This window comes from Equus asinus, chromosome 20, assembly GCF_041296235.1.
Source record: "Equus asinus isolate D_3611 breed Donkey chromosome 20, EquAss-T2T_v2, whole genome shotgun sequence".
Taxonomy (NCBI): Eukaryota; Metazoa; Chordata; class Mammalia; order Perissodactyla; family Equidae; genus Equus; species Equus asinus.
The window spans coordinates 16,001,204-16,016,105 of NC_091809.1; positions in this window are offsets into that span (position 1 = coordinate 16,001,204).

Here is a 14,902-nt window from a genome sequence, read left to right on the forward strand (position 1 = left end):
CAGTATCATCTCCCCCTGCCCACCGCACCCCTCCCCGACCCCAGCCTGGCTTGGCGACCCGGGATTTGCAACAATCGGGCGGGGGAGGGAGAGCGCCCAGTGAACAAGCCGCCGGGCGGTCCTGCCTCTCTTCCACACCTCCCCCCGCCGCCCCCCTCGGCGGCCCTGCCTCAGTTTCCCTGTCCGCAGCAACCCTCCCCATTCCATTTAGGTCTCATTCGCCAGAACCCTTGCGTTAACTGGGAGGGCTCCTCGTGGAGCCCAGCTGGGAGCTCTGGCGTTGCGATCTGTTTTGGGGGGAGGGGTCCTCGATTTTCCTTCCCCGTCTGGGGATGCTTGTGGGAGCCGATGGCTCCCCCAGGACACCTCTGTTGGGCTTGGGGGTCCACGGCGGGTGGGGTCACCTCCAGCCTTGCCTGGGGTCGAACATCAAGGCTTAATGCAGACATAGGGCTGGATGACATGTTGGGAGGGGCTGCCCTGCTCCCCTCGGATCGGCGTCTCTCTGCTCCAGTGTTGTAATTTATTCCAAGTCATCGCCCTCCCTTCGCGTTTATTAGCTCTGTGACCTTGCTGGGCCGCTTTGCCTCTCTATGGCTGAATTTCCTCTTCTGCAAGATGGGGCAGCCAAGGATGCCCGCCCTCTGGGCCGGCTGGAACCGTCCAATGAGGTGGCCCGGTTATCAAGATGGGCCCAGTTCCCCCTCGCCGGGAATAAACGATAAATTGTAGCTGCTAGGGTTACAATTATTATCGGGGGCTGGATAAAACTTCCCGTGTTGCCCCTGAACCAAAGGCCAGGCCTCTTGGGGCCACCTTTTGCTGGCAGCCTCCAGCGCGCAGCCCGGGAGCTTCCTCCTCATTCCCCGTGGCTACTGTGGGGTGGGGGTGGGGCCAGCCCGGTCCGCTCTGTGGCTGGGACAACACATTCACCAGTGACCTCTTAATTTTGACCAGTGTTTCCCAACCCCGGGGGTGATTCTGCCCCCAGGGGACACCTGGCAATGTCTGGAGACATTTTTGGTTGTCGTGCCTGGATGGGGTGCCTGCGTGTGCTCCTGGCATCTAGTGGGTGGATGGTGCTAAACATTGTACAGAGCACAGGACAGCCTCCAACGGCAAATAATGATCTCACCCCAAATGACAACGTCACCAAGGCCAAGGTCGAGAAACCCTGATTTGGACTTTGGCGGTTATTACCCAACGCACATGTTACAATTGACCCGTGAGGCATGATGCCCAGATGGAAAAACAAGGTCCACCCACCCATGTTAATATATATCGAAAACTCGTAAACGCTCTTCATTTTTTAATGTATCAAGAGTCAGAAAGATATAAAAGTGCAAGTGGCCCTGCTGGGAGGGGCTGATTTGGGAAAATGGGGTTCCCTGTGTCACTCCACTAGAGCGGGGCTGATGTGGGGCGTGGGCTAGCTTCAGAGAGGTGGAGCTTCTTGGGTTGCGTCTACTGGGAAGGGACCGCTCCTGGGAGAGTACAGGCCTTGCCATGGGGACCCTCTATCTTTCTCTGCCTCAGGGCATCGCTGTGTTCCCCTGATGGCCCTCAGGGGAGGAATCCAGGGTGGGGGAAGCGGGAAGAGGTTGGCGAGCAGGAGCCAGGCGGCCTTCTAGCATCTGGAGCTGCTGGGACCTGGCATCGCCCAAGATGTAGAAAGGCTGGAGATGTAGAAAGCCTTTGGGGATGAAAGGGGGAGGGGTTTGGGGTGGGCTGACCTTACCTGCACCCCGTGACTGGCCCCTCCCTAGTCTGGCCTTTGCTCGGCTCCTAACCTGGCAGGTGGAGGGCCAGGTGTACCCATGGCTCCCAGGCAAGCAGACCCTCCCTGGTACCCAAGCGCCACATAGCATCATCTACCCCAGAGAAAGCCATCAGGGCTCCCTGTAGGAATCCAAAGATCGTATCAGAGGGGTGGTGCTGATAGTCCGAGATCCAGGGTGAACAGAGCCAGGGACAAGAAAAGGAGCTGGATGGTCCCCATCCTAGAGCTGGGGGGCAGGCGGGCAGCTCCTTGAAGCACTGGGAGCCAGTCACCAGGGACTCCACCCCGGGGCTGCCTTTTTGTGCCCCCCTGCCTTTCCGACCTTGGGCAGCCATGGCCTGAGGTAAGACATTCTACCTTGCCAGTTTTGTATAGAAACGGATTTCAGCCTCTATAGAGGGTATTGGCTGTGGCCTCCACAACCATCACCATAAGAGAGCTTGATGCCATTGACCACGTGCTAGTGTCGGGAGAATGGTAAGATGTCGAAAGATTTCCCCAGCAGTGCAAGCGAGACCCTGTGCGTGGGAACTGGGGAGCCCTCAAAAAGCAGGGGCTGGGCTCCTGATTTTGAAATGGAAAACAGAAAAAAGAAAAGTCTCATTTTGAAACACCGGGCTAAATTTACTTCCTCGGTACGAGCAAGAAGAATGGGCGAGGGGCTGCTGTGTGCTCTAGGGAGAGACCCGGGGAAGACTCAAGATGCAAGAGAATTCCCCGAGACACACAACGTTCTGCTCGTGAAACTGCCACCTTTTCCGGGGTCTGCAAAACTGGGGGAAGACCCGTCTCCTAGCTGTGTGTGGTCTGCCACACGGGGAGCCACATTGTCGCCCCATCTGTGTGCCTCTAGGCATTGCTGACATGCACCCCATCCCCCAACCCCCCCAGGGGACAGAGGGAGTCTGTCTTGCCTGTTATTAATCACAGTGACCTTTAAGCCAGATCTATGTGCTTCGAGTATATCAGCTTGTTTATATTTTAGCTCATGAAACCACAACCCTGGGAGACGGGAGCTGTTTGCACACCCATTTTACAGATGAGGAAACTGAGGCCCCAGGAGGTTGAATATCTCACCCAGTGTCACACGCAGTCAAGGCTGGGAATGGAGCCCTTACATGCCAGCTTCAAAGATTCTGCTCTTTTATCGCTACAGGAAGCTGAAATTATTTTGTTACTTGGTCTTAAAAAAAAAATAGGTTGGCAGTTGAATGGGTCATCTTTCAGGAAGAAAATGTTGCTGTTGTGAAGGCAGCCGGGTGACTGTCACGTGCTCCGTGGCCTGGGCCTCTGTCTGTGTCATTGTGTCTGCCCACCATGGTGCGCGGGTGCTCTGGGCTGGCTCCAGTGTGTGCCATCTGCTTCCACGAATCTGTGCTCTCTTTGTCCACTGGGTCCGTGGGTCATCAGCTACTTCCCAGAGGCTCCCTCGCTCCTCCGGCCACCTCGCCACCCAGACCTTAGCCTTACACCTCTACTGGGTCCTATTTCCCTTCCCCTTGCTCCTGGCAGAGCCTATCCCTAGGCATGGACCTAGCCTGGCACGGCTGTCTCCAGCTGCAAGGAGGGGGAGACGCAGGGTTCTGGAAGTAGCTGTTCAGAGGCAGAGATGCTGAATAAGTCTTAAGAGAAGATAGGCCCTCCCCGTTCTTGCCCTTCCAACTCTGGGAGCACACAGAAGCTCTCTGGAAGCCGTGCCCAGCACTGCTGGCACCAAGCATGGGGGGTGGGTGGTGGGGGGGACAATGGAGCATTCTCTGGCCATGCTGAGTATGTGGCCTGCCTCCCGCCAACACTCCTCACCAGATACACCATGGAGTACATCCCAAAGGAGGCATGCTCAGAGCAGAAGGATTTCCTGGGGGATGGGGGGTGGGCAGTGCTGACATCAGCTGGGGTTGGGAGCTTCCTGGGTCTCCCTCCCCGCCCATCCTGCTCGCCTGCCATGGAGGACATCTTCGGGGTGCCCGGTGCAGGTGTAACTGGTCATGCAGGTGCTCTGGAGGCCGGCTCTGGCAGGCACACGGCCAGGAAGTGGGGCCGAGGGTGACCTGTGGTCCTCTTGGTGATGTCGGTCAGGGAGGAGGTGGCCATGCCACCAAACAGGAAGGCTCCCAGCTGCTTGTAGACCATGGCCATGGAGGCACTGCTCATGGAGGCCATTGTGCTCAGCTGCAGGCTCGGGACACGGATCATCTCTCCCAGGCTGATCTGTGGGGCCGCCTTGGAGGGGGCAGGGATCGCTGCTGAGTGCTGGGGGGAGGGGCCGCAAGAGTGGGAAATCCCCAACCCTCACTCTCAGACAGGTTGCATTTCCCACTTTGTGTAGAAAGGACGGTATGGTTTCCCACCAAGTGGGGCACAAGGGTGCAGCTTCTCATTTCATCGCGCCATCAAAATGGGCGACTTCTCCCACCGCTGTACCTGAAATGGACACATTTCCTATTTCACCAAGGCGAGGGACATAGCATCCCATCTCACCAAGGAAAGGGGTGGGACATCCCCCTATTTTATGTCAGACACAGGACTTCCTATCCCATATCTAAAGGGGCGGGACTTCCTGTTATCTAAAGAAAAGAGGTGGGACATCTCCCTAGTTTATGTCAGACACAGGACTTCCTATCCCATATCTAAAGGGGCGGGACTTCCTGTTATCTAAAGAAAAGAGGTGGGACATCTCCCTAGTTTATGTCAGACACAGGACTTCCTATCCCATATCTAAAGGGGCGGGGCTTCCTGTTATATAAAGAAAAGAGGTGGGACATCTCCCTAGCTTATGTCAGACATAGAATTTCCTATCCCATATCTAAAGGGGCAGGACTTCCTGTTATACAAGGAAAAGAGGTGAGACGTCTTCCTAGTTTATGTCAGACATAGGACTTCCTATCCCATATCTAAAGGAGCGGGACTTCCTGTTATACCAGGAAAAAAATGGACTTCCTCTTAAATGCCTGAAAATGGTGGGACTTCCCTTTCCACCAGGAGAAAGAGGCAGGATGTTCCCTGTGTGTTTGAAAGGGGGAGCTTTCCCAACTCCCCAGAAAAGGGGCAGGACAGCTTCCTGCTTTAGGAATATAAGGGATGAGGGCTCCCTGTCCACTGGGGGAAGGGGCTGGACTCCCTCTGCTCCAGGCCCAAGGCAGAGAGGCGAGGGTTTCTTCTAGTCTATGCCAACAAGGGGTGAGCCCTATGTCTTCCTCAAGGAAAAGAGTTCTTCCACGCCATCGAGCAACGAGATTTCCCATTTCAGTAGGAACTGGGGTAGTCCTTCGTCCTTCCTTAGGCCTACAGTGGGCAGGGCTTTCACTCTGCCAGAAAAGGGGGTGAAGCTTGCCCATGGCATGGCACCACCATGTGTGGTAAGAGTGACCAGTCCTCACCATGAAGATGGAGATGAAGAAGCTCATGGTGATGGGGGCCGAGTCCTTGATGATGTAATGGGCCACCAGGGAGGTATTTGATGGTGGTGTCATTGCAAAAGAAGCCACCGACCGATGTAGGGGGCTAGCAGACGGCTCTCGCTCAGCACAGTGGGGATGCTGACTGTAGGGTCAGAGAAGACCATGCTCATGGTGGGTCACTGAGGCTTACTCTCCTTAGGTCTTCTGGCCAGGCTGTCCTTCCTGTGTCTCCACAGCCTGGTCATGGGGGGAGGGCAGCAAGGCTGTGATGGTGGCTCTGTGTGTCTCTGCATCTGTGAATATGTGTGCATGTGTGTATGTGCTTATGGATATCTAAGTCTATGTCACCTGCTACGTGAGTATGTCTCTGTGCATGTATGTTTCCTAGTGTAGATATACGGGTGTACGTGGATGGATGTTTCCTGGTGCGTGTGTATTTCTGCATAGCTGTGAGTCTGGCTGTGATTTTTCTTGTGTGTCTTTCTTGGTGTGTGTGAATCTTCATGTCTTTGCACGTATGTGACCATGTGTTTGTGGAAGTGTGTGTGTGTGTGTGTGTGTGTATGGCGTGGTACGTGCACCTGTGGGCTCGGGGATGTACGTGAATGGAGATGTGTGTGTCTCGGTGCATGCACATATCATGCACCATGTGTATATGTGGTGTGAATAGGCGTTTGTGGTACACACGGGTACACGCCTGGATGGGTGTGCATCTGTCTGTGATCCGTGCGTGTGTGAGATTATGCAGTGTGTCCACGGATGTGTGGGTTGTGCTGGTGTGCATGTGTGGTTCTGTCTGGGCTCTGTGTGTGTTCATGCCTATATCTAAGGCTCTGTAGCTGATTGAGCTGAGAGATATTGGTGCGAATGTTGTGTTGAGCAGGGGCCGGGGCCCCTCACCAGACATCACCATCCTCAAGTCAGGAGGGCAGGGGGGCCTGTATTCAGCGGGTGCCGGGCTCTCTGTCAGGTTCACACCCCTAAAAGCCTACCCCAGGCCTCCCACCCTTCTCTTGACTCTGTCATTCTGTCACCACTGAAGTCTGGTGGAGCTAGGCAGCTGGAACCCAGCCTCCACAGCCCCCAACTCCCTTCCTACACTGAAAGGACAATACTAGTGTCCCAGCCTGGCCTCCCGTCCCTGGCTACGGGGCTTTGGTCACTAGCTCTGCCCACTGGGGAGTTGGCGGGTGCTGGCATATGCCGGCCACACATCTAGACCCTAGGCAAGCTCAGGCCACACAGATACACACACACAGAGTCTGACATACACAATTACACAATACAACCGCACAGTCTGACCCAGACACACAGATTCAGATAACACACATACAGACACAATGCAACCATATACCCACAATACACAGAGGCCCATACAGACTCAGACACACACCCAGCTACACAAACGCCGTGAGATACACCCCCAACCCAAATGCATAGTCACAGGTTCCCATAGACTAAGTGCACACATAGGGGTCACCCACAGTAAACACACCTCCCCCAAGCCAGTACAACACATAACACAACAACGCAACACAGAGACCCAAAGACACACACACACACAAACACATACAGATATACACAGATATGCTCTACACTCAGACCCCACTACAGACATGGCTAGACCTAAATATAGACTCAGATGCACGCATGCGTGCACACACTCATGCACAAGCACACACACACGGAGAATCATACATTCACATGGATATAAGTACACCACAGACCACCCCCAGACACACAGACACACAGATAGAACCAGGGACTCGCGAACAACATACACACAGTCAAACATACACAGAGATACACAATGCAAATAGACACCCTCCCCACCTGCAGACACACAGACAGACCCAGATACACAACTCCAAAAGACATATCGTAAATACAGTTATGTGAAAGACTGAAAATAAATGGTGGAAGGGAGAAAATAAAGTCATAGGACAGTCTGAAAAAAAAAAGAAAGATGCACAGCCACATGTGGACGTCAGCACCTTCCCAGAAACACGCTGGTGAACACACAGATGTGAAGACACACGGCTCAAGTACACACACCAGGGCAGACAGCCAGCCTCCAGTCCAGCGATCCTCGGATCAAGACAGCCAGGCAGACAGACCTCGCCACGCCCCTTGGGTGTCAGGAGCGGACGGCCCAGGGGTGTCCGTGCAGGTCCCCTGGCCACAGGCACTGGTACCGGATCACCAGTTCGGGCAAGGCCAAGACCGTGTGTGGTGGGAGACGGTGTGGACCGACTGGGATCAGAACTCCTGAGCCAGGCGGGGCCACAGTGGGAGAGGAGGGCCCGGAGGGGGAAGACCCAGGTGGGCAGGGGCGGGGTCCCATTGCACTGCGGTGCTTAGACGGCCAAGGGGCGTGGCCTTCCCCAGGATGGGCGGGGCCGGTGAAGCTGAGGTCTCTCTCCCTCACCTTAGTGAGGGGCCCCCATCCCACACCAGGGACTTGACGGCTTTGGGGTAGGGTCTGATCTTGTGGGTGGGGCCTGGAAGAAGGTAGGGCGGGACGAAAGGGGCAGGGCCTAATGGAAGGAGACAAAATGGCCAGAGACCCACGGGTCGTGAAGTCCCCAGGGAAGTCAGACTAGGGATGGGGATGGGTCGAAGGCTTGGACTGGGAAGGGGGTGCAGGGCTCTGGAAAGGTGAAACCCAGGAAAGGGGCGAGGATTTTACATAGGAGACGACAGAAGGGCAGAGCCTGGGGAGAGGGTGGTGCTCAACTGAGAAAGATAGAAAGTGGGTGGGGCAGGAGAGTGGGCAGGGCCTGGGAGGCTGATAGATGGGGGTGGGCGGGGTCTAAAGAGAATGATGGGAAAATAGGTGGGGCTAGGGAGTGGGGGGTGGGGAAGTGGGCAGGGCCCAGGGAGATTGACAGGGAAGTGGGCAGGACTGGACAGTGGGCAAGGCCTGGGAGGCTGATGGCTGGGGGAGTGGGCGGGGCCTAGGGAGGATGATGGGAAAGTAGGCGGGGCTAGGGAGTGGGCAAGGCCTGGGAAGCTGATGGCTGGGGAAGTGGGAGTGGCCTAGGGAGATTGACAGGGAAGTGGGCGGGGCTGGGGAATGGGCAAGGCCTGGGAGGCTGATGGCTGAGGAGTGGGCGGGGCGTAGGGAGGATGACGGGAAAGTGGGCGGGGCTAGGGAGTGGGTAAGGCCTGGGAAGCTGATGGCTGGGGAAGTGGGAGTGGCCTAGGGAGATGGACAGGGAAGTGGGCGGGGCTGGGGAGCAGACAGGGCTTGGGAGACGGGGGTCTGCCCGGGAGGGTGCAGGCCACTTTTCTCAGGGTCCCGCGGGTCAAAGTCACATCGGAGTTAGTGATAATCCTCCTGGGCCGGCGGTCTCCGTGCGGGGCGATTCCCTGGTGGTCATTTTCTGGCTGAGAGCCCTGGCTGGGTGGGCGGGGACCCTTCCCTCTGCGTCAAAGGCCGCCCCGCCCCGCCGGGCGCCGACCAATGGGAATCCACCTCGCCGCTCACTGCAGCTTTTGCTGTCCCGGGAGCTGCGCGCTTAGGGCGGGGACGCGGAGCTGCACCGGTGGAGGCGGGTGAGGGTCTTTCGTTCCAATCTCGCTTCCCAAGCTCTGTCTCCGAGTCCGAGGCGCTGCCTGGTGCGGCTCCGACCGCCCTTCTCTCCGCTCCGCTTTGCATTTGAGGCCAAAGACCTGGAAGCACCTTTTCCTCCCTTCAGCCTGGACCCCCAGCCCCCGACTCCGTAAAGCCCTGGACTGAGGCGCCTGGTCCACCAGGGGGCGCCCGCGGCCTCCACCGGGGCCGCTGCCAGGAAAAGGGACCCAGAGGTTCTTCAAGGGAGGGAGGGACGGGTCCCCCGAAAGAAAGCCAGAGTCCCCTCTAGGGGGTGGTGGATCTTGGGCGATTCGAAGGATGGGGCCTGGGTTTCCGTTGGTTGTGTTCCCTTGTACTTTTTTTTTTTTTTAAGATTGCCACCTGGGCTAACAACTGTTGCCAATCTTTCTTTTTTTTTCTGCTTTATCTCCCCAAACCCCGCCTGTACACAGTTGTATATCTTAGTTGCATGTCCTTCTAGTTGTGGGATGTGGGACGCCACCTCAACATGGCCTGACGAGTGGTGCCACGTCCTCGCCCAGAATCCGAACCCTGGGCCGCCCGCAGCGGAGCGCGCGAACTTAACCACTCGGCCACGGAGCTGGCCCCTGTTCCCTTGTACTTTGTGTCTTCGTTTCAAGTGCTCTGGGTGTCTCTCCAGGTCAACCTGCTTTAGCGTGTGACATGGGTGCCTTCAGTGGTCTCTGGGTGTCTGATGTTGTGTGTTTCTGCATAGCCCAGGGCGTTTGAGTCTCTCCGAAGCTGTTTATGGGTTAGTGGGTGTGAGTGACTGTGGCCATGGGTGTGTCCACGTGTGTGCTCTTGTGCACCTGTGCTTGTGTTTCAGTGTGCGACTATATGTGCCAGTTGTGTATCTCCACATCTGTTTTGGTAGGTGTGCGATTGTGTGTCTGCAGTTGTGCTTCTCGTCTCTGTGTGTTTGGTCGTATATGCCCAGAATATGTATCTCTTGTGTCCCAGTGTGTGTCCTTGTGTGTGCCTGTTGGCTAGCTTTTGGTGGCTGCTGTTGTGTATCTATGATTATGTGTTCAGTTATGTCTCTCTCTGTGTGTGTGGGAGAGTGTGAGTGTGTATCTGTCTCAGTTTGTGTGATTGTATATGGGGGGTGTCTTTTGGACCCCTGTGTCTAACTGTCTGTCTGGTGGCCTCCCTGGCGGAGTCGGAGAGTCCCTTCCAGGTGGCAGCCAGCCCTGCTGGGACTTCCTCCCCTGAAGTCTGGCTTGCTTCCCAGCAGAATGAGCTGACTTCTCATGCTCTGGCCCCTGCGAGGTGTCCCCAGGGCTCCGCCCTGGTCTGCTTGGGTCTTCCCCATTCCTACGTCCTTCCACTGCCCCTTATCAGGAAAACACTATTTCCTGCCTTTGATGTCACTGGTGCTAAATTTTCCCTTCTTCCACTCAGCTCAGGCCACTGGTTTCTTTCTTTATGTGTGCACACCTGATTCTGCGCTAGGCATCAAAAAACCAAAACAATGCAAAACAGCAACACACGGAAAATGCAAGTGAGCAAAAAGTATACATAGTGAAAGGACCACGTTCTCTCACCCCCGAGTCCCCCAGTTGTTTATATCCCTTCCACCAATGTGCTGTGCAGATATATCTCTGCTCTGAAACAAAAGCCGCATTCTATGGTTAGCATCCTGCATCTTTGTTTTCTTAGTTCTTAAAGATCTCTATCGAGCCCCAAAGAGATGACTCAACCTATTCCACGACTGATCGCAGAACTGATTCTGCGAGCCATCATATGACTATTTCTCTTTCGATGACTGTTTTGCTCGTTTTATTTCTGAACATTTTGGCAGCAGACATTCCTGCCTGTCTATCTTTTTGCCCAGATGTCCACAGTAGTTTCTGGACACTGGTGGTCCATTCACGAGATCAACCCCTATGCACGGTCACACGGAGATGCCAAACTGTTACAGTGTCACACCACACTGCAGCAAGGATGGCTCACCCTTGAGAGCACTACTGTGTGCCAGGTGCTATTCTGGCTCTCTGTTCTCCCTGTGATCCTGTGAGGTGGTCACTGGTGTTAGGCACGCTTCACAGATGGGGAAACTGAGGCACACACAGGGGAAAGAATTTGCTCAAGATCATGCAACTAGCAACAAGCAGAGCTAGGATTTGAAGCCAGGTGGGTTGGATCTCGTGCTATGGCTGTTCCTCAACTAGAAACACAGCTGTGCACGTATGGACCCCCGTTCCTCAACCCTGAACACGCAACATCGCATTGGAAACACACATCTCCAGGGCAGCCGAGTATGCACCCCAACTCTGCAAGGCTTAATTGCTCTGCACCTCCATGCCGTGCAGCATTTACACAATACTGCACAAGGGTGCACACACTCACATGCGAGCCTGGATTTTCCTGCCCTTTCCAGGGCCCAGGAGACTCGGGATCCGGCTGTTCCAGCAACTCACTTAACTTGACCACACAATCCCCCTCTCTGTATCTCCTTCCTCCTTCAACCCTTGTTAACCCTCCCACAGCTCAAGACCGATCTCCCTTGATTCTTTCCTTCCCTTTTTTCTTCTTTGCTCAGTTCTCACACCCCCATTTGGCCCCTCGCTCACTCGCTCACTCGCTGGCTCTCTTTTTTGTGATCTTACTCAACAAACATCACTGATGTCCTCCATGAGGCTTGCCTCTGCCCTGGGGGAGCCAGAGGATCCAGGCCAGCTAAGGGTTGACACTGGGGAAGGCCGCATATGGGATGGGGGACAGTCAGGAACCCAGAGAGAGGAGATGAGTTTTGCTAGAAAAAATCAAGGCATACCTCCCGGAGGAGGCACCTGTTCCCTGGGCCTCCGAGTGGGAGAGGGGTGCTCTCCCCTCCAACTGCTTCCTGCCCAATGGCTCTCTTGAGCCCTGTGGTGGGGAGGGTGAGGACCCAGCCCACGCTCGCCTTGGGGAGACAGCTGAGTACAGAGGTGTGACTCCACAGAACGTGGGGGTGCTAGAAGGATGATGCTGAGAGCTTTATGGTGGGTGGGGCCACCTGGCTCATATGTGCCGACCACAGCAGCGCGTCATGGTGCTCCCTGGCTGCGGCCTGAGCCTTCCGCGGGCTGCTAGGCCTTGTTTCCCCTCGGTCGAGGGGGCGTACAGAACTCTGCCAAGCCTTTCGGAGGACAGAGAGCTGTTCAGAACAGTTGCTGTGAGTCCCCGGCTAAGTGACTTCAGCTTTTGGAGTCTTGGTTTCTGCATCCCCATTTTGGGGGTGCTGGTGTACCAGAGATATAGAAAAGATTCAGTGATCATAACCATGCCAGCTCACCTTTATTAAGCATTCACTACATGCCTGGCTCTGCCCACAGCAAGCTCTCAACCACTCTTTGAGATCGACTGTTATTCCCATTGAACAGATGTGAGCAGTGAGGCTCAGAGAGGTGAAGCAGTTTGCCCAAGATCACACAGCAAGACATTTGAGAACTGAAATTCAACATTCTAGAACAGAGGTGGCAAATATTTTCCTGAAAGGGATCAGAGAGTGTAAATACTTTTGCCTTTGCTGGCGAGACAGTCTGTGTGGCAGCTACTCCACTCTGCTAGAGTATTGTATATGTAAATGAATGAGCATGGCTTTGTGCCGATAACATTTTATTTACGGAAATGTGAATTCCATATACCTTGCAGAGGTCATCAAATATTCTTCTTTTGACTTTTTTTTCCAGCCACGTAAAGCCAAAACCAGCCAAAGGAAAAATTCCTAGTTCAAGAGCGGTAGTTCACTGACGTCTGGAGCCCATGCGGTTAACTATTATGCTAGATTTCATTGATTCATTCATTCCTCGATGATTATTATTGAAGTCTGCAATTTTCTAGGCACTGGCGGTCGAGTGGGAACGTGACTGACTAGGATGCTTCTCTTCAGCAGTTAATTTCGTGGTGGAAAATGATTGTAAGCAAGTAAGCGAATGAACAAAAATATTTTAGATGGTGGAAACTATTAGTAAGGAAATTTGATGGTGTGACCAGGACCTAAGGGAGCGACACTTTCATTTTTGTCTTTTTGGCTGTCACCTACTGTATGGTGGGGCTGAATAACCAACAGATTGGCTGGTGGCCTGTGAGCTTCTTGGCAGCGTGATAAAGCAGGGGAGGGTCCTTTGGCCTCAGCATCTTTAAATCTTTCTGCCTCGTTGGTCAGATTTCTTGGGGGCGGGGAGAGTCTTTCTCCATGCCATCTTCTAGGTCCTGGATGCTGAGTGAGGATGAGGGTGGAGGTACAGGAATTTTCAGCTCCTGCATTCAAATTCACAATTTTGCTTAACATTCCTGCTTTCTACCCTACACACCACTCATCAAGCCACGCTGTGGTGGCGTCCCACATACAAAATGGAGGAAGATGGGCACAGATATTTGCTCTTCCACAATCTGCCTCAGGCAAAAGGAGGAAATTGGCAACAGGTGTTAGTTCCGAGCCAATCTTCCTCACCAAAAAACAAAACAAAACAAAAAACAAAAACAGAAAACCAAAACCGGACAGCTCTTTTCCACCCTGATGGAAAGAAGAGCTGGTGCGGCTATTGGGTAATTACTTTCAGACAAGTCTTCTATTTTTAGCTGCCACCTACCACACTCTCTTTCGGAGCTGGTGGAGGTCACTAGTAGCCCAGTCTTCACCGGTATCGGTGGTAGGATTCTGCTAGGAAAATTTTTCTGGCTTTCCGCCCTGCTGGCTTCCAATTTTGGTTTAGGCTTGACAACAATGACTTAACTGTCACTGCAATGGGGTCTCAGGAGACAGTGAAAGTAGACGCTGGTGCCCAATTCATCGTCTTCATCTAGAAGGGCGGTCGGAACGGAGACGTGAGCGGCAAGAGGGTGTCCGTTGGCCGCCCGTCTGGGGAAAGGACATCCCAGGCAGGGGGACAGCAGGTGCAAAGGAATAACCTTGGTACCATGCAGTGAGTTCTATAACTTGAGGGAGCCTGAGAACCTTCTGGAACGCTCATTCAAACAAAGATCCCTGTCAGTAGGTCTAATTTAAGGTGCTAGAAATTTGCGTAGTTAATAAGTCCCCAGGCGATGCTGGCTTGGGGCTCACGCTTTATCAACCCTTCTGATAACGGAAGTACTTAACACCTGTGTATCAATGTCATCATGGCTTTCTCCCGGTAATTCCCCAGCGAGGCCTGATACAGGATCTACCACAGGGCCAGCATCCATACTTGTTTAGTTGAACCAAAATTCCCCCACATTTCCTGGGCTGCTGGCGGAGGGTTGACATCGATTGCCTGGTCCGCCCTCCAATTTTCCAAAGGGAAAGTAAGACCTTGAGAGAGTCAGGCTGTGGGCCAGTATCCACCTGGGTGGTCTAGGCAGAGCAGGGCTTCTGCGGGAGGCCAGGACTTTTCCAGGGCTGCCCATCTCTCAATCTAGGGTTGCTTCCTCTTTTGGGGCCAAGTTTTGGCCGCTTCTCTGCCTCTCCTCCTCCCCGCCCCCGCCTCCACCAGGGGAGAGCAACGGGAAGTTTGAGTTTCCTTTGCCTCATTCAAGACTGTCCCTTTCCTGCGAGGGGAATTTCTCCACTTGGACTCTCCAGCCTTCTGCTCGTGGGGTCCAAAGGGGGCTCCTGACGGGAAGTGTCTGGGTGGGTGGGTGTGGGCAGGCCTGGGAAGGCCCAGGGGTCCTGGAAAGGTGGGGGAGGGTGGGGGGAGGACTGAGCATGGCGCTCAGGGTTCCGCTGCGGGGCTTACGCTCCGGAGGAGAAGGGGTTTGTCCTCTGAAGACCCCTTTGCAGAAGTGCTGGATTTCGGGGCTCCCAGGGGTAGCCCCAGTGATGGGGGGCTAGGGAGTTACAAAGAGGGGAAAGAGACAAAGAGAGTCACAGAGACTCAGAAAGTGAGAGTCAGAGACATAGAGAGACAAGGAGAGACACAGAGAGACAGAGACAGGGAGGGTCAGAGACAGAGTCACAAACACAGAAACAATGAGGCAGAGGGACAGAAAGATTCCTGCGACCCAACGCAGAGACAATCAGTAGAGACAGAGCGAGACACGCAAGAGAGAAAAGGAAAGACACAGAATTACAAAGGGGCACCCCAAGGGACAAAGAGGAGGAGACGGAGAGAGAACTGGGGAGACGGGTAACTAGTCGAGACCAAGGGGAAGCAGTGC